This window comes from Nicotiana attenuata, unplaced genomic scaffold (assembly GCF_001879085.1).
Source record: "Nicotiana attenuata strain UT unplaced genomic scaffold, NIATTr2, whole genome shotgun sequence".
In the NCBI taxonomy this organism is placed as follows: domain Eukaryota; kingdom Viridiplantae; phylum Streptophyta; class Magnoliopsida; order Solanales; family Solanaceae; genus Nicotiana; species Nicotiana attenuata.
The window spans coordinates 192,289-211,727 of record NW_017671324.1 but is presented as its reverse complement, the minus strand read 5'-3'; positions in this window follow the sequence as shown (position 1 = coordinate 211,727).

Here is a 19,439-nt window from a genome sequence, read left to right as displayed (position 1 = left end):
ATTAATGACTCATTATTTCTAATATTAGGAGGTGTAGTTTCAAAACATAGAATAACAAAATAAATAAAAAATAAAATATAAGCAATTGCATGGAATCACAAGAAGTAAAGATAGAGAAATAAAAGAAAAATAATGTACAAAGAAAAATATATTTAAAATTTCAAAAGAAATTAAAAACTAAAACTAAAATTATAAAATTAAAACAATAAAAATAAAAAAATTAAAAAGAAAATAAATTAAAATAAAAAAAGAAACTAAAAAGCAACCTTGTAATTTGTGACGACCCAAAGGGTCATCACCTGTTTTCTCATTCATCCCCTGCTTCCGAGGCCTTGAAAACCTCATTTTTACTTGTCTCGATTTGCGTGCGCAGTCCGGGCGCGTGCCGAAAAGTTTAAATATGAATTATGTGTAAAAATTTATGAATTTTAATATTGTTATGATTAAAGTTGACTTTTGTCAACAATTTTGGTAAACAGACCCGGACCCGGACCCGTGATTTGACGGTCCCGGAGGGTCCATAGAAAAATATGGGACTCGGGCATATGCCCGGAGTCGAATTCTGAGGTCTAGAGTCCGAGAAATGAATTTTTCTGTGAAATTGTTTTTCTGAAATTTTAAGGAAAATGGAAATGAAAATTGATTAAAAGACTGTGGTATCGGGCTCGTATTTTGGTTCCGACGCCCGGTACAAGTCTTATATATGGGTTAAGCGCTTTCTGTGAAATTTGGTCGAAATCGGACGTCATTTGACGTGTTTCGGACCTAAATATCTAAAATTTGAAGTTTATGAAGTTAGAATGAAAAATGATGATTTTGAGGGTTGATTCATTGATTTTGATGTTGTTTTGGCGATTTGATCCCTCGGTTAAGTTCGTATGAGGTTTTTGAGTTAGTGTGTGTATTCGGTTAGGAGCCCCGAGGGCTCGGGAGTGATTCGGAGGTGGTTCGGGATGTTTTTGGCCTTAGAGAAAGTTGCAGAAAATCTGCAATTTTTGCTCAGTTGTTCCCTCCTTCGCGATCGCAATCTTCAGCCCGCGTTCGCGTTTCTTTGGCTTTTTCCTCTTCCGCGTTCGCGTACTCGGTCACGCGATCGCATAGCTTCAGCATTTCTTTCAATGCGTTCGCACCAGTAGACTCGCGTTCGCATAGACCAAACTTTTGGACCCCCAGTATTTCTTCTACGCGTTCGCGTTGCCATCCACGCGATCGCGATGACGAGTCAGTGGGACCTTTCGCGATCGCATCCCTGTTTACGCGATCGCGTAGGGCAAATTCGCCCAGTTATTTTTAACGCCTAAAAACATACCAGTAACGGGATTTTTCACCCAAAACACACGAGTTCATCTTCTCTAGAGCACATAGGCAATTTTTAGAGCTATCCTTCACCAAAACTTCTTGGGTAAGTATTATCTAACTCGTTTTCTTCATTTTCTATCATCATTTATCAAATTCCTAGACCTAAATCATGTAATCTAGGGTTGAAATTGGGGGAAAAGGGTAGAGTTAGGGCTTTTCGATTTTCTTTGATTTAGACCTCATTTTGGGGTCGAATTTGAAAACAAATTGTATATCCAGGCTCGTGGGGGAATGGGTAACATGGAATTGGTTCGAACCTCATGTTTTGACCAAGCGGGCCCGGGGTCGATTTTTGGAATTTTGGGAAGAAAGCTTAGAATTCATATTTAAGCATTGGGTTTAGTTTGTTTAGCTATTATTAATATTTTAAGGTCATTATTTCATAGATTTGACTGTGTTGGAGCCGAATTCGAGGGGTAAAGCTATACTAGAGGCTTGAGTTGAGTTTGGAGCATTCGAGGTAAGTGTTTGATCTAACTTTGGCTTGAGGGAATAGGATTAGAGTATTATTTGCTAATTGCTAAATGTTGAGTACGGTGTATAGGCATGGTGACGAGTATCTATACACCGGTGTCTAGCATGACCGTGGGTCTTTATTTGTGCTTAATTGGGATTCTGTAGTGACTCTTCCTTGTTAATTGATGGTTTCTATATGATATGAAGAGAATGAGAAGGAAATATGATGTGTAAACTCTTTGGAGCGTTGGCTCGATCTTTGACTCGATTAAAAAGTAAGAAATTAACGTAAGAGAAAGAAATGTGATTATTCCCTTGCCGGGACGTGTAAGTTATTGTTGTTGCTCCCTTGCCGGGATTTAACTGCTTAGTCGTATTCTCCCTTGCCGGGAAACCACTTATATATTATGAAATGGGATCGTGTGGCACGCCGACCACTTATATATTATGAAATGGGATCGTGTGGCACACCGACCACTTATATATTATGAAATGGGATCGTGTGGCACGCCGACCACTTATATATTATGAAATGGGATGGTATGGCACGCCGACCACTTATATATTATGAAATGGGATCGTGTGGCACGCCGACCACTTATATACTATGAAATGGGATCGTGTGGCACGCCGACCACATATATAGATTATGAGATCTGATGTAGTTTCGTGTTTACTTCTGATAAGTTATTTTCATCTGTATTTTCCCTAAGCATGTCCCCTTCCGCCTTAATTGGTATTTCTGTTGTTATTTCGTTGCACTTGTATATACATATATATCTGCACAGGCTGTTTTGGTAGGTCCTGTCTAGCCTCGTCACTACTTCGCCGGGGTNCAAAAACGCCCAGTGATTTTTTTTTAAGTTTCAAAATAGTAGCTACGGGATTTAGTCCATATTTGTCACGAGCTCTCTTCTCTCCCAAACTTTAGGAAGCCATTGAAGCCCCCATTCTTCAAGAGCACTTGGGTAAGTAATTTCCTACTTATTTCCTTCATTATTCTTCATTAATTAGTAGGTTTCCAAGCTTAAATCACATAGATTAGGGTGGAAATTGGGGGGAAAGGGTAGAGTTAGAGTTTTTCGATTTTCTTCGATTTAGACCTCGTTTTGGGGTCGAATTTGAAAGCAAATTGTATATCCGGGCTCGTGGGGGAATGGGTAACATGAAATTGGTTCGAACCTCGTGTTTTGACCAAGCGGGCCCGGGGTCGATTTTGGAATTATTGGAAGAAAGGTTGGAAATCTATATTTAGGCATTGTGTTTGATTTGTTTAGCTATTATTGATATTATAAAGTCGTTATTTCATAGATTTGACTGTGTTGGAGCCGAATTCGAGGGGTAAAGCTATACTAGATGCTTGAGTTGAGTTTGGAGCATTCGAGGTAAGTGTTTGATCTAACTTTGGCTTGAGGGAATAGGATTAGAGTCTTATTTGCTAATTGTTAAATGTTGAGTACGGTGTATAGGCATGGTGACGAGTATCTATACACCGGTGTCTAGCATGACCGTGGGTCTTTATTTGTGCTTAATTGGGATTCTGTAGTGACTCTTCCTTGTTAAATTGATGGTTTCTACATGATATAAAGAGAATGAGAAGGAAATATGATGTGTAAACTCTTTGGAGCGTTGGCTCGATTTTCGACTTGATTAAAAAGTAAGAAATGAACGTAAAAGAAAGAGATGTGATTATTCCCTTACCGGGACGTGTAAGTTATTGTTGTTGCTCCCTTGCCGTGATTTAACTGCTTAGTCGTATTCTCCCTTGCCGGGAAACCACTTATATATTATGAAATGGGATCGTGTGGCACGCCGACCACTTATATATTATGAAATGGGATCGTGTGGCATGCCGACCACTTATATATTATGAAATGGGATCGTGTGGCACGCCGACCACTTATATATTATGAAATGGGATGGCACGTCGACCACTTATATATATTATGAAATGGGATCGTGTGGCACGCCGACCACTTATATATATTATGAAATGGGATCGTGTGGCACGCCGACCACTTATATATCATGAAATGGGATCGTGTGGCACGCCGACCACTTGTATATCATGAACTGGGATCGTGTGGCACGCCGACCACTTATATATCATGAACTGGGATCGTGTGGCACGCCGACCACGTATTCTGTGTTAGAAGAGATTTGGTTGTAGTTTTCCTTATTTGTTCCTACCGTTCTAGTTTATCTGTTATTCCCAAAAGTATGCTCCCCTCCCAGTCTTAATTATTACTTTCCGCTGTTATTTTTCTTTGTAGTACTTGTATATAAATATCTGCACAGGTTGACTTGGTAGTCCTGTCTAGCCTCGTCACTACTTCGCCGGGGTTAGGCCAGGCAATTACCAGCACATGGGGTCGGTTGTGCTGATGCTACACTTCTGTGCTTTTTGCACAGATTACGGTACCGGAGCAGCTCTTGGACCACAACAGTAGTTGATCGAGAGCCCTCTTCAGTCCAGGGACTTACGAGGTAGCCTAGCTGGCGTTCGCAGGCCGAAGTCCCTTTCCATATTTTCTGTTTGCTTCATTGTACCGAGACAGACATTATATATTTTTTTTCTATTCAGAATTGTTTGTAGCACTCTTTAGTAGTTCGTGAGATAGCGACTCCAATCTTGGGTAGTGAAATATTGGACTTCTGCATTTTGGGTTACCAGTTGTTTATGTTTTAAAAGACTTTCGCATTTATTTAAAGGCTCGATATTTTATTATTGTTATGTTGTTATCCGAAAATGTTTAAATATTTGGCTTGCCTAGCTCCAACAGTAGGCGCAATCACGACTCCCGATGGTGGAAAATCCGGGTCGTGACAAGTTGGTATTAGAGCTCTAGGTTACATAGGTCTCGCTACTCACGGGCAAACTTAGAAGAGTCTGAGGGATCAGTACGGAGACGTCTATATTTATCCCCAGAGGCTACGGAGTTAGGAAAAGTTTCACTTTTGTTCTTTCCTGTCGTGCGATACTGTTTCTCAAATACTGATTGTCCTTCTACTCTGTTCTTTCGCAGATGGCGAGAACACGTGCTTCCTCTTCTACCGCGAAGCAGCCCGAGCCCCCAGCAGCAGCTCCTACGAGGGGCAGAGGCCGAGGCCGTGCCAGAGGCCGAGGCCAGGGCAGAGCTCAACCCCGAGCAGGAGTCCCAGAGGTGGAGCCTCATGTTGATTATGATGAGGAGGTTCCAGCCCCAGCAGCTCCGGTGGACCCAGCTCAGGTCCCAGAGGGGTTCATAGCCACCCCAGTTCTTCAGGACGCTCTGGTCAGATTGGTAGGCTTTGTGGAGAGCGTCACTAGAGCGGGTTTGCTTCCAGTAGCACCAGCCACTTCTCAGGCTGGAGGAGGAGTTCAGACTCCTGCTATGCGTACTCCATAGCAGGTAGCTCCCCAGGCTCAGGTTCCAGTGGTTCAGCTAGCTGTGGCAGTTCAGCCGGGTATTGTGACTCAGACTCGCGATGGAGAGGCGATGTCCTCAGATGCTTTGTGGAGGCTTGATAGGTTCTCCAAGCTCTTCACCACCAAATTCAGCGGTGCTTCATCATAGGATCCCCAGGATTTCTTATTCAGCTGCCATGAGATCCTTAGGACCATGGGTATTGTGGAGACCAATGGGGTCGATTTTGCCACCTTCCGGCTTGCAGGATCCGCCAAGACTTGGTGGAGGGACTATTGCCTATCTAGACCAGCAGGGTCTCCAGCATTGACATGGGATCAGTTCGCGGAGTTGTTTTTGGAGAAGTTTCTCCCAGTTACTCAGCGAGAGGCACTACGCAGGCAGTTCGAGCGCCTCCAGCAGGGCTCCATGACAGTTACACAGTATGAGACACGGTTCATTTATTTGGCACGCCATGCTACTGTTATACTCCCCACAGAGCGAGAGAGGGTGCAGAGGTTTATCGATGGATTGATTCAGCCGATCCGTCTCCAGATGGCCATGGGAGCTGGTAGTGAGATTTCCTTTCAGGAGGCGGCCAATGCGGCTCGCAGAGTTGAGATGGCCCTTGCACGGGGAGGTGTTCAGGTGTCAGATAAGAGGCCTCGTCATTCTGGTAGGTTCAGTGGTACCTCGTATGGAGGTAGGGATTCTTATGGTAGAGGCCATCCTCCGAGGCCCTTTCAGTCAGCCCTACAGGTCTCACATGGTACTTCAGGTGGTCGTGGCTCTCAGCCGCAGTCTTCTGACCGTCAGCTTTTCAGTTCACCATCAGCACCTATCAGCGCACCACCACTCCGTTATTCTCAGCAGTCGAGGGCTTGTTACACGTGTGGCGACACGAGACATATTGCCAGGTATTGCCCTCGAGCTTCTGACAGCTCTCAGCAGCAGGGTCCTCGTCCTATGATTCAGGCATCAGGTGATCCACAGCCGCCCAGCCAGCTAGAGGCGGGGGTAGAGGCCATAGAGGTGGAGGTAGAGATCATAGAGGTGGAGCTCAGACCGCCAGAGGTAGAGGCCAGCCAGCAGTCGATCGTCCCAGAGACATGGCTCAGGGAGGTGGGGCCCAGCCCCGGTGTTATGCTTTGCCAGCCAGGCCAGAGGCTGAGTCGTCAGATGCTGTTATTGCAGGTACTATTCTGGTCTGTGATAGGGGTGCTTCAGTGCTATTTGACCCTGGGTCTACGTATTCATATGTGTCGTCCTATTTTGCACCCTACCTAGTTATGCCTAGTGATGCTTTGGGTATTCCTGTTTATGTATCTACACCGGTGGGGGATTCCATAGTGGTCGACCGAGTTCATCGTTCCTGTGTGGTAGTATTTGAGGGTCTTGAGACCCGTGTTGATTTATTGCTCTTAGACATGGTGGATTTCGATGTTATATTAGGGATGGATTGGTTGTCCCCGTATCATGCTATCTTGGATTGTCACGCCAAGACCGTGACCTTGGCTTTGCCGGATTTGCCCTGATTGGAGGGGTGTTTAGCTTATCTGGCGTATGTTCGCGATTCCAGCGCAGAGGTCCCTTCTATTGATTCTGTTCCTATTGTTCGGGAGTTCCCCGAGGTTTTCCCTTCAGACCTGCCGGGTATGCCGCCCGACAGGGATATTGACTTCTGTATTGATCTGGCCCCAGGCACGCAGCCCATTTCTATTCTGCCGTATCGCATGGCCCTGCCAGAGTTGAAAGAGTTAAAGGATCAGTTGCAGGACTTGTTGGAGAAGGGTTTATTAGGCCTAGTGTTTCTCCTTGGGGTGCGCCGGTGTTATTTGTGAAGAAAAAGGATGGTTCGATGAGGATGTGCATTGATTACCGGCAATTGAACAAGTGACGATTAAGAACAAGTATCCACTGCCGAGGATTGATGATTTGTTTGACCAGCTTCAGGGTGCAAGGGTGTTTTCAAAGATAGACTTGAGATCTGGCTACCATCAGCTGAGGATTAGGGCGTCCGATGTCCCTAAGACACTATTCCGCACTCGGTATGGGCATTATGAGTTTTTGGTCATGTCATTTGGGTTGACCAATGCCCCAGCAGCATTTATGGAGTTGATGAACCGAGTGTTCAGGCCATATTTGGACATGTTCGTGATAGTCTTTATTGATGATATTCTGGTGTACTCCCGCAGCCAGGAGGAGCACGAGCAGCACCTTAGGGTGGTTCTTCAGACTTTGAGGGATAGTCAGTTATATGCTAAGTTCTCGAAGTGTGAGGTCTGGTTGAGTTCATTTGCATTTCTGGGTCATGTTGTATCAGCAGAGGGTATTCAGGTGGATCCGAAGAAGATTGAGGCAGTCAAGAACTGGCCTCGACTAGCATCAGCTACTGAGATTCGGAGCTTCTTGGGGTTAGCAGGTTATTATCGCCGGTTCGTGGAGGGGTTTTCATCTATTGCAGCCCCGAGACCAGATTGACCCAGAAGGGTGCCCAGTACAGATGGTCAGATGAGTGTGAGGCGAGCTTTCAGAAGCTCAAGACAGCTCTGACTACGGCACCGATATTGGTTTTGCCCACAGGCTCAGGACCTTATACAGTTTATTGTGATGCTTCCCGTATTGGGCTTGGTGCGGTATTGATGCAGGATGGCAGAGTCATTGCTTATGCTTCGAGGCAGTTGAAGATCCACGAGAAGAATTATCCGGTTCATGATCTAGAGTTGGCAGCCATTGTTCATGCTTTGAAGATTTGGAGGCATTACTTATATGGTGTGACGTGTGAGGTGTACACTGATCACAAGAGTCTTCAGTACTTGTTCAAGCAGAAGGAGTTGAACTTGAGGCATAGGAGGTGGTTGGAGTTATTGAAAGATTATGATGTTACTATTTTGTATCACCCGGGGAGAGCCAATATGGTGGCCTATGCTTTGAGTAGGAAGTCCGCCAGCATGGGTAGTCTTGCTTATGTTCCGGTCAGCCAGAGGCCGCTTGCTTTGGATATTCAGGCCTTGGCCAATCGGTTTGTGAGGTTGGACATTTCTGAGCCTAGCAGAGTGTTAGCTTGCACGGTCGCTCGTTCTTCATTATTGGAGCGTATCCGTGATCGGCAGTTTGATGATCCCCATTTGTGTGTCCTGAGAGACACGGTGCAGCGTGGAGGTGCCACGAAGGTGACCTTAGATGATGATGGTATTTTGAGGTTGCAGGGGCGAGTTTGTGTGCCCAATGTCGATGGGATTCGAGAGTTGATCTTAGCGGAGGCCCATAGTTCTCGGTATTCTATTCACCGGGGCGCCGGGAAGATGTATCAGGACTTGCGGCAGCATTATTGGTGGCGTAGGATGAAGAAAGATATTGTTTCATATGTGGCTCGATGTTTGGACTGTCAGCAGGTTAAGTATGAGCATCAGAGGCCTGGTGGTTCGTTTCAGAGGATTGAGCTTCCCGAGTGGAAGTGGGAGAGGATTACCATGGATTTCGTTACTGGACTTCCGTTGACTCGGAAGAAGTTCGACTCGATATGGGTTATTGTTGATAGGATGACCAAGTCAGCACATTTCATTCTTATGGCAGTCTCTTATTCATCCGAGAGGTTAGTTGAGATCTATATCCGGGAGATTGTTCGCCTTCATGGTATGCCGGTATCTATCATTTCGGACCGGGGTACGCAGTTTACCTCGCGTTTCTGGGGTGTAGTTCAGCGAGAGTTGGGCACGCGGATTGAGTTGAGCACAGCGTTCCATCCTCAGACGGCCGGTCAGTCCGAGCGGACTATTCAGATTTTGGAGGATATGCTCCGAGCCTGTGTCATTGATTTTAGAGGCTCGTGGGACCAGTTTTTGCCTCTAGCAGAGTTCGCCTACAACAACAGCTACCAGTCTAGCATCCAGATGGCTCCATATGAGGCATTGTATGGTAGGCGATGTCGATCTCCACTGGGATGGTTTGAGCCGGGAGAGGCTCGGTTACTGGGTACAGATTTAGTTCAGGAGGCCTTGGATAAGGTCAAGATCATTCAGGACAGGCTTCATTCGACTCAGTCGCGACAAAAGAGTTATGCAAATCGTAAGGTTCGAGATGTAACTTTCATGGTTGGTGAGCGGGTCTTACTCCGAGTGTCTCCTATGAAGGGCGTGATGAGATTTGGAAAGAAGGGCAAGCTTAGCCCTAGGTTCATTGGCCCATTTGAGATTCTCGATCGTGTGGGAGAGGTGGCTTACAGACTTGCCTTGCTGCCCAGCTTGTCAGCCATACATCCAGTGTTTCATGTGTCCATGCTTCGGAGGTATCACGGCGATCCAGCCCACGTGTTAGATTTCAGCACTGTCCAGTTGGACAAGGATTTGTCTTACGAGGAGGAGCCGGTAGCTATTCTAGACCGGCAGGTTCGATAGTCGAGGTTGAAGAGTTTTCCTTCAGTGCGTGTCCAGTGGAGAGGTCAGCCTCCTGAGGCATCGACCTGGGAGTCCGAGTCTGATATGCGGAGCCGTTATCCTCATCTATTTCCCGACTCAGGTGCTTCTTTCTTTTGTCCGTTCGAGGACGAACGATTATTTTAGAGGTGGAGAATGTAACGACCCAAAGGGTCATCACCTGTTTTCTCATTCATCCTGTGCTTCTGAGGCCTTGAAAACCTCATTTTTACTTGCCTCGATTTGCGTGCGCGTAGACGGAAAGTTTAAATATGAATTCTGTGTAAAAATTTATGAATTTTGATATTGTTATGATTAAAGTTGACTTTGGTCAACATTTTTGGTAAATAGACCCGGACCCGTGATTTGACGGTCCCGGAGGGTCCGTAGAAAAATATGGGACTCGGGCATATGCCCGGAGTCGAATTCCGAGGTCTAGATCCCGAGAAATGAATTTTTCTATGAAATTATTTTTCTGAAAATTTAAGGAAAATGGAAATAAAAATTGATTAAAAGACTGTGGTATCGGGCTCGTATTTTGGTTCCGACGCCCGGTACAAGTCTTATATATGGTTTAAGCGCTTTCTGTGAAATTTGGTCGAAATCGGACGTCATTTGACGTGTTTCGGACCTAAATATCTAAAATTTGAAGTTTATGAAGTTAGAATAAAAAATGATGATTTTGAGGGTTGATTCATTGATTTTGATGTTGTTTTGGCGATTTGATCGCTCGGTTAAGTTCGTATGAGGTTGTTGAGTTAGTGTGTGTGTTCGGTTAGGAGCCCCGAGGGCTCGGGAGTGATTCGGAGGTGGTTCGGGATGTTTTTGGCCTTAGAGAAAGTTGCAGAAAATCTGCAATTTTTACTCAGTTGTTCCCTCCATCGCGATCGCAATCTTCAGCCCGCGTTCGCGTTCCTTTGGCTTTTTCCTCTTCCGCGTTCGCGTACTCGGTCACGCGATCGCACAGCTTCAGCATTTCCTTCAATGCGTTCGCACCAGTAAACTCGCGTTCGCATAGACCAAACTTTTGGACCCCCAGTATTTCTTCTACGCGTTCGCGTTACCATCCACGCGATTGCGATGACCAGTCAGTAGGACCTTTCGCGATCGCATCCCTGTTTCCGCGATCGCGTAGGGCAAATTCGCCCAGTTATTTTTAAAGCCTAAAAGCAGACCAGTAACAGGATTTTTCACCCAAAACACACGAGTTCATCTTCGCTACAGCACATAGGCGATTTTTAGAGCTATCCTTCACCAAAACTTCTTGGGTAAGTATTATCTAACTCGTTTTCTTCATTTTCTATCATCATTTTTCAAATTCCTAGACCTAAATCATGTAATCTGGGGTTGAAATTGGGGGAAAGGGTAGAGTTAGGGCTTTTCGATTTTCTTTGATTTAGACCTCGTTTTGGGGTCGAATTTGAAAACAAATTGTATATCCGGGCTCGTGGGGGAATGGGTAACATGGAATTGGTTCGAACCTCGTGTTTTGACCAAGCGGGCCCGGGGTTGATTTTTGGAATTTTGGGAAGAAAGCTTAGAATTCATATTTAAGCATTGGGTTTAGTTTGTTTAGCTATTATTAATATTTTAAGGTCATTATTTCATAGATTTGACTGTGTTGGAGCCGAATTCGAGGGGTAAAGCTATACTAGAGGCTTGAGTCTAGTTTGGAGCATTCGAGGTAAGTGTTTGATCTAACTTTGGCTTGAGGGAATAGGATTAGAGTATTATTTGCTAATTGTTAAATGTTGAGTACGGTGTATAGGCATGGTGACGAGTATCTATACATCGGTGTCTAGCATGACCGTGGGTCTTTATTTGTGCTTAATTGGGATTCTGTAGTGACTCTTCCTTGTTAAATTGATGGTTTCTACATGATATGAAGAGAATGAGAAGGAAATATGATGTGTAAACTCTTTGGAGCGTTGGCTCGATTTTCGACTTGATTAAAAAGTAAGAAATGAACGTAAAAGAAAGAGATGTGATTATTCCCTTGCCGGGACGTGTAAGTTATTGTTGTTGCTCCCTTGCCGAGATTTAACTGCTTAGTCGTATTCTCCCTTGCCGGGAAACCACTTATATATTATGAAATGGGATCGTGTGGCACGCCGACCACTTATATATTATGAAATGGGATCGTGTGGCACGCCGACCACTTATATATTATGAAATGGGATCGTGTGGCACGCCGACCACTTATACATTATGAAATGGGATCGTGTGGCACGCCGACCACTTATATTTGCTGAAATGGGATCGTGTGGCACGCCGACCACCTAGTTATATATTATGAAATGGGATCGTGTGCACGCCGACCACTTATATAGATTATGAGATCTGATGTAGTTTGGTGTTTACTTCTGATAAGTTGTTTTCATCTGTATTTCCCCTAAGCATGTCCCCTCCCCAACTTAATTGGTATTTTCTGCTGTTATTTCGTTGCACTTGTATATACATATATATCTGCACAGGTTGTTTTTGGTAGGTCCTGTCTAGCCTCGTCACTACTTCGCTGGGGTTAGGCCAGGCACTTACTAGCACATGGGGTCGGTTGTGCTGATGCTAAACTCTGTGTATCTTTTTGCACAGATCCAGGAGGAGCTTTTGGGCCTCAACAGTAGGATTTGATCGGGAGCTGACTTCAGTCCAGGGACTTTCGAGGTAGCCTAGATGACGTCCGTAGGCTGGAGTCCCTTCTATGTTATTAGTTTGTTTTCCTTGTACCGAGACAAACATTGATGTACTTCTATTTCAGACTTGTTTTTAGCACTCTTTAGTAGTTCGTGAGTTAGTGACACCGGATCTGAGTAGAGTTGTATTTAAACTTCCGCATTTGGTTTTCAATTATCTATGTTTTTAAGACTTCCGCTTTTATTTAAATGACTCATTTTATTTATATCGTTGAGATGTTATCAGAAAATATTTTAATGCTTGGCTTGCCTAGCTCCGACAGTAGGCGCCATCACGACTCCCGATGGTGGGAAATCCGGGTCGTGACACTAAAAGTCTTTAGACTTTAATACTTATGGGAAAAGTTTTGAAGTCTTTCTTTAATCTCAAATAGTTTCTCTATAAGTATGAACTGGTTTATAAGTGTTCACTACATTGACTTAATTATTCTTTTCTTAAGTTTTGGAAAGTTCTTAACAAAGATAATTTGCTTTGATTTCAGAACTTTGAATACAGTCTTCAACATAGTTATCCGACTTATCACAATAAGTTTTCTCAAACGTTTAACTAATACAGACTTTTAATATTTATTACATCTTAACTAGCGAATTAACCAAAGTTTGGCCGGTCAACCATATTAATGGATCACATAGGGTGCTTTTACAATCTTCCCTATAGGATTAATTAGAACCCTTACCTGTAATCTCAAGGTTAAATAGAACACAAAACTGAGTTAATTTGAAGCATTACTTAGCTAAAATTGGTGTCCTAATTCACCTTTAAAATAATTAGGTAGCGACTCTCTTTAATTAATTAAACCTTCAGAATTACCAATATGTTATACTCTAGTTTGACCCGTGTTAAAATGGGGTATAACAGCTTGACGACTCCGCTGGGGATACTAGGTTCTAAACCATAACGCACTTAGGTTAATAACAAATTTCATTTGTTTGCTCGTAATTGTTTATGCTTATTTGAATTGCCTTGTGTGATAAATTCTTATATATAAATTGTTTATCTATACTTATTGCTTTATAAGTTGTTATTCCCATTTCACTTCCTCCACTTCTGGAAAATTCACACAAAGCACACACCTAGCGGTTACGTGGTTTGCGGCCGTGCACTTTTCAAAAAAATACCTTTTAGGAAAAAGTTCATGGGTAAGTCGATCAACGGTGCAATCGACAGTCACGGACCTTCCACTCTCAAGTTGTCCGCTTGAAAGAAGACTAGTCTAGAAAACCCCACTCTTAGTCCGCCTACGATAGAGCTAAACCAAAACCCTTTTAAGATCATGCATCATTCTAACCTTAGGTGGTTTAATATCTGAGGTGTATTAAATCCATTAGTTAACCTTACCTAAATGTCCAAGTGGGTTTTCAACCCCAAGTGACACCTTATCATATATGTGTGCATTATATGAAGGGTGAATATGCCAATTATGTGGACCATTTGCTCTAAATTATATTAAATCCCTAGTTAAATGAGCATGACTTACTTTCTATGATATGTATAAAAACTTTTAATTGACATAATCAGGCAAAACAACGGAAAGTTTAGATATGACAAAACATATTTTATTATACTTTCTTTTAATCTTTTGATGAAAATATACTTCCTTTTGACCAAAAAAGAAGACGTTTTAAGCAGTTATACTTTATTTATCGTTTTTCAAAATATAAAAATATTTAATTAATTTATAGCAATGGAATGATACATAATGGTATATTTATCTTCCAAATAACACATTAGGCCTACCTCTGGCACAAAGAGGCCCCCACGTATTAGGACGCGCTATTATTTGCTCTTTGGAATGTGTCATATGCTTTGCTTGCCTACTTGCTTACTTGCTATGTTACTTACTCGACTTTATTATTTTTACTAACATTAGTTATTATTTTCCATAAAAAGGAAGTATTAACTATCCAACTTGCTTATATCTTTATTTAAATATATACTATTATTTGTGCATATATTTTTTCTTTTGCTTATTTTTATATCATTTTCCTGAATTAATAATAATAATCACCAATCATTCCGCGCATAACGACTCTAGAGAACCATTTTGTATTTATTTAGGCTCAAATTTCTTTTAGGTCTACTCCAATTCTTAGAATATAATTAAGATGTCCTTTTAGTCTTTGGGCATGATCTTATATTTTTATAAGGTAGGATGTTTTGNTTACAAAAAAAAGAAAGAGGTTTAAGCAGTTATACTTTACTATTTATTTGCTTTTAAAAAAAAAGAATTACTTAACTAATCCACAGCAATGGGATGATACATAATGACATATTTATCTTTCAAATACACGTTAGGCCTACCTCTGGCACAAAGAGGTTCCCTGCATATTAGAACGCACTATTATTTGTTATGCTTTGGAATGTGTCACATGCTTTGCTTGCCTACTTGCTTACTTACTGGACTTTATTATTTCTACTAACATTATCTGTTGTTTTTCAGATAAAGGAAGTATTAACTATCCAACTTGCTTACATCTTTATTTAAATATATACTTTTATTTGTTCATATATTTTTTCTTTTGCTTATTTTTATATCATCTTCCTGAATTAATAATAATAATTACCAATCGGTCCGCGCTTAGCGCTCTTTAATAATCTAGAGTACTTCTTAGGTATTTACTTAGGCCGAAATTTCTCTTAGGTCCACTCCAATTCTTAGAATATAATTAAAATGTCATTTTAGTCTCTGGGCATGATCTTCTATTTTTATAAGGTAGGATGTTTTGCCCGCAAATCCTTCAACAAGCTCAGTTCGTTATGAAATACCTCGATATTCGTGCCTTTAACTAGCCTTAAGAATTTTTTTACACAACAATAAGCATCTTACTCCCTATAGCAAGATATCATTCACACTTCTTTAAAAAAACTGGTGTAATCTTTTATAATATAAAAATATTTTGCCTATCTAATTTCGCTAGTTGATTTTATTCGCGTTCTTTTCTCAAAAATGTAGTTACATATTTTTTTTTAAATATTGCCACTCGTGCCTTACATAATTTTCGATTCTTCCTTAATTTTTTCAATTCTGACGTAATCTTGTATCGTTGATATTCGTCTCATAGCTTCATATCTCTTAGAACTTCAACCTTCGTGCCAACACACATTTCCAAGTTGGTAGATGTCGAAACTTGCGCAATCTACCGAGCAATAATAGGCCATTATTTGGTCAATTTACATTGTCAAATTATTCTAAAAATTTTACATATTCAATTCAAGTGTTTGTATCATCTTATTTCGGGTCGTCGAGATTAATCTTCACGCACCCGTTAATTCTAATTTTTGGCACGTGAGTCGAGGTATTATCCCATAAATCCCAAAATGGTTGACTCCGTATTCCTAGGCCTCGATAACTGTATGAGTTGCCAATGCTAATAAAATATTTTTAAATTTATTTCATGTCTAAGTGACTACCATCTTTATTAATTATCCATATCTTGACCTTGTCTATATCCAAATACTAAAAGATTATTCTCAAGATCAAAATCACCCATCTTTGGCATCTTTTAAACATAGCCATCCATTATAAGATCCGATCCCGTCAGTTTCTTGGGCATACATTTCCAAATACTCTACCCTTAGCCTTCAATATTTTTCTACTCCATAGTGACTAGACATACCTTTTTTTCAAAAAAGGTTGACGTAAGTTGAACATCAAAGCAAACTTCAAGGACGATATGGCTGACCAATTCGTAGTGATTGACTTAGTTGAAGACGAAGCTGCTAGCGAGAAAACATAGTCATACCAAGATAAGATTGCTAAGCTTGAAGCAAAAGTGACAAATGGAGCAAGAAATTGATGGTGCAAGGAAGTGATAGCATCTTAAGAACTCATCCAACGAAGAAGCTACTCTCCATTTCGCACAGCTTCACCTCCCACTTATGAGTGTAATGGCCAGTTTTTAAAATCTGCACTTTGTCTTGCTAGAAAAGGCATCCTAAGCTGCCAACAATGTATGAAGAAGAAGCGTGATTAATAAGGACTCTATCACAAAATTTAAAAGATTATCATTCCCCACCCACCTTCCCTTATTTAGGATATACATGCAACCTATGTAAGGCTTAGCCTCATTATAGCAAAGAAACTAGGGCAGATTTTAGCACGCAGGTTGAGTATGCTCGAAAGGGACATCATGCCATGGAGTAATAATCAAAAACTTCCTAAAGATTGGGGCAATATTTTAAAATAAAATTCCAGAGTCATGCAAGGAAAAGGACTTGTGCTAGAGCTAAAGCTTTGATGTTCGACATAAGTCAGCTCTTCACAAAACTTCAATCATTCTGCTTCCATGTCAACAAGTCTCGTGCGTTAGAGCCCTCTAGATAACAAGTCATTCTCGTCCATCCATTTTGCGACTGTTTCTAGTTTAGGGCTCCTACTTAATTAATCTATCTAATTATATATTTTATTATTTTGTGCATTTATTTGTTATGATGAATGTGCTAACACTTATTTTGTTTTGAAATTTTTTTTTTTTCTTTAAAGGTTGTCTAGCATTAAACACTGTTTTGGCTGCGAATCTGCATAAAGGACGGGCTATAATGGCAGACCGTTTTGAAGAATTCAGTACCGGTATGGGACTATTGTAATCACAGAATGATGGCACCAAGGCGAATGTGGTGCAAAGGAAAGTGTTGGTCAATCTGGGAAGCACTTTCAACCTTCTTCCAAATACAACCTCCACCCCCAGCTCAAACCGAAATATTTGCTTAACCATATCTCCTTGCCCAGCTCCTACTTATACAATCTCTCCACAAATGCCAATAACCTGCAATCCCAATCAAGTCATGATTATTCCTAATACCCAACTTCCTATAACCACAACTCCATTTGAGGAGGACAAGCAAAACCAACTAGCTGTATGCTCGTATAAGAGACTTGAAAAATCAACCCAGCAGATTTGCCGTGAAAATTTGGAAAAAGAACTCCATGATTTGAAGAAAGCCATTGGAGAAGAATTGCAATCAAGAAATTATCAAAGTCTACGATATGAAGACTTATGCCTGCAGCCAGATGTGGAACTCCCACCAGGGTACCGATGCCAAAGTTTAATACTTTCAACGGGAAGGGCAATCCCATTGCTCATTTAAAGGACTACTGTAGCAGATTATTTGGTATCGGACACAATGAGGCCATTCGAATGAAATTATTTATTCAAAGCTTATCAGGACCTGCACTTGTTTGGTACACAAAACAAGATTTTAGCAAATGGCGCTCGTGGGATGATATGGCTCACGATTTTGTAAGGCAATATGAGTTCAACTTGGGGGTCGATCCAGACATGCATAGCTTGTACAAAATAAAGAAAATATGAATCGTTTCAGGATTATGCAATCCGGTGGAGAGTTGAAGCTTCGAAGGTGCACCCTCCGCTATCCGAGAAAGAGTTGATATCAATCTTCATTGACATTCAAAATGGCATATATTATGAAAAGCTGGCTACTGCGAATGTGCGCAATTTCTCAGACTTGATTAGAGTCGGGGAATTCCTAGAAAGCGGCATCAAAGAAGGAAAGGTTACCGTACAAACTATCAATCATGCTTTACAACCAGAGATGCTAGAAAGTTGGAAAGGTAAAGAGAAGGAAAATGCCTCAGTTATCATGACTATGCATCAACCCCAATGCCATCATGATCACCAGCTCTTGCAAAATCATGCCATCTCTAATGCCCGTAACATGCATCTCCAGCCTCCTCGCCAACAAAGCATTAAACATCAACATCGTCAAGCACAAGTCGCTTCTCGCCAATTAAAGAAAAGGAAGCCACGCAACTTCACACCTTTGACAGAATCAATCTCTAGCATATTCGCTCGATTGAATGCCTCAGGAATTATGCAACCAAGAAAAGGAAGGATTTTAAACCCTACGCATCCATTATTCGACCCTTCCAAGTATTGTGCTTATCATTCAAACGCTCAAGGTCATGATACAGAAGAATGCCTAGCATTAAAACATAAGATTCAGAATTTAATTGATTCTAACAAACTGCGAGTGCACCTACCAGTTGGAACAAATATCTCAAATGCAATTAGCTGCAGCACAAGCAATATACTGAGCGTGGTTGGGCGTCCGAAGAAGAAACGTCGTTTGGACTAGTTCACCTTGCATTGCTGGCATTATCATTTTGCAACTATCATCATATGAGTAGCTATTTTTTGTAATCATGCCTTGCTTTTATAATGAACTACGTTTTGACCTGATTCCCGTTCAAGAGGGGATACGTAGGCAGCCTTATGGGTTCGGTCTCAATATAATAAAAGTTTTATTTCCCCCAAAAGTCAAAACCGGGGCAGATTTCGCAGAAGTATTCTCATTATTCGGTGAAGCAAAGTTAGATTTTCGAGCTAAATTCTGGTCTTCTTCGCATCAACAAGTTTGAAATGCCATAGCAATACAATTGCAAATTCAATGCCAAACTTTGATATTCAATGCAAGGCAACCACTTTCTTTTATACTAACGAATTTTCTTTCAGTAATGCAGGGGCATATTTTTGCCATTCTTGAAAAATATTACACGCTACCGCAAAGCTCAGCCACAAGATTCATGAAATGCAAAGGATGAAGCCAAGCCAGCACAAATCAAGCTTTGAAACTTATAATTTTTCTTTAAGTGCAGGAATTTATTAATAGCAAAATTTCAGTATGAAGATCCAACAACTGTTAGCATTGCACCAGGAATATTCACTACTACAAAGGCATTGCATCAAGCACTCTGCACCGCACCATTTGCTATTGCAAAATTATTGCACCAAGCTCTGTGCATCGCACCATCAATATATGTTACTTCGAAAGAACCATGCCAAGCTCTTCACACTGCACCAATCTTGTAAGTTCAAATCAAGCATCGCATTTAGGCTTGTCCACCTTTAATAGGACACTTAGGCTCGTCCGCCTTTAATAGGACGTTTAGGCACGTTTTGCCTTTAATTGAAATTTAGGCTTATCCGCCTTTAATTGGATTTTTAAGCAAGTTTGCCTTTAATATGATATTTAGGCTCGTCTGCCTTTAATAGGAAATTTATGCACATTTGTCTTTGATTGAATATTTAGGCCCATCCGCCTTAAATAGGATATTTAGGCTTATTCGCCTTTAATTGGATTTTTAAGCACGCTTGCCTTTATGATATTT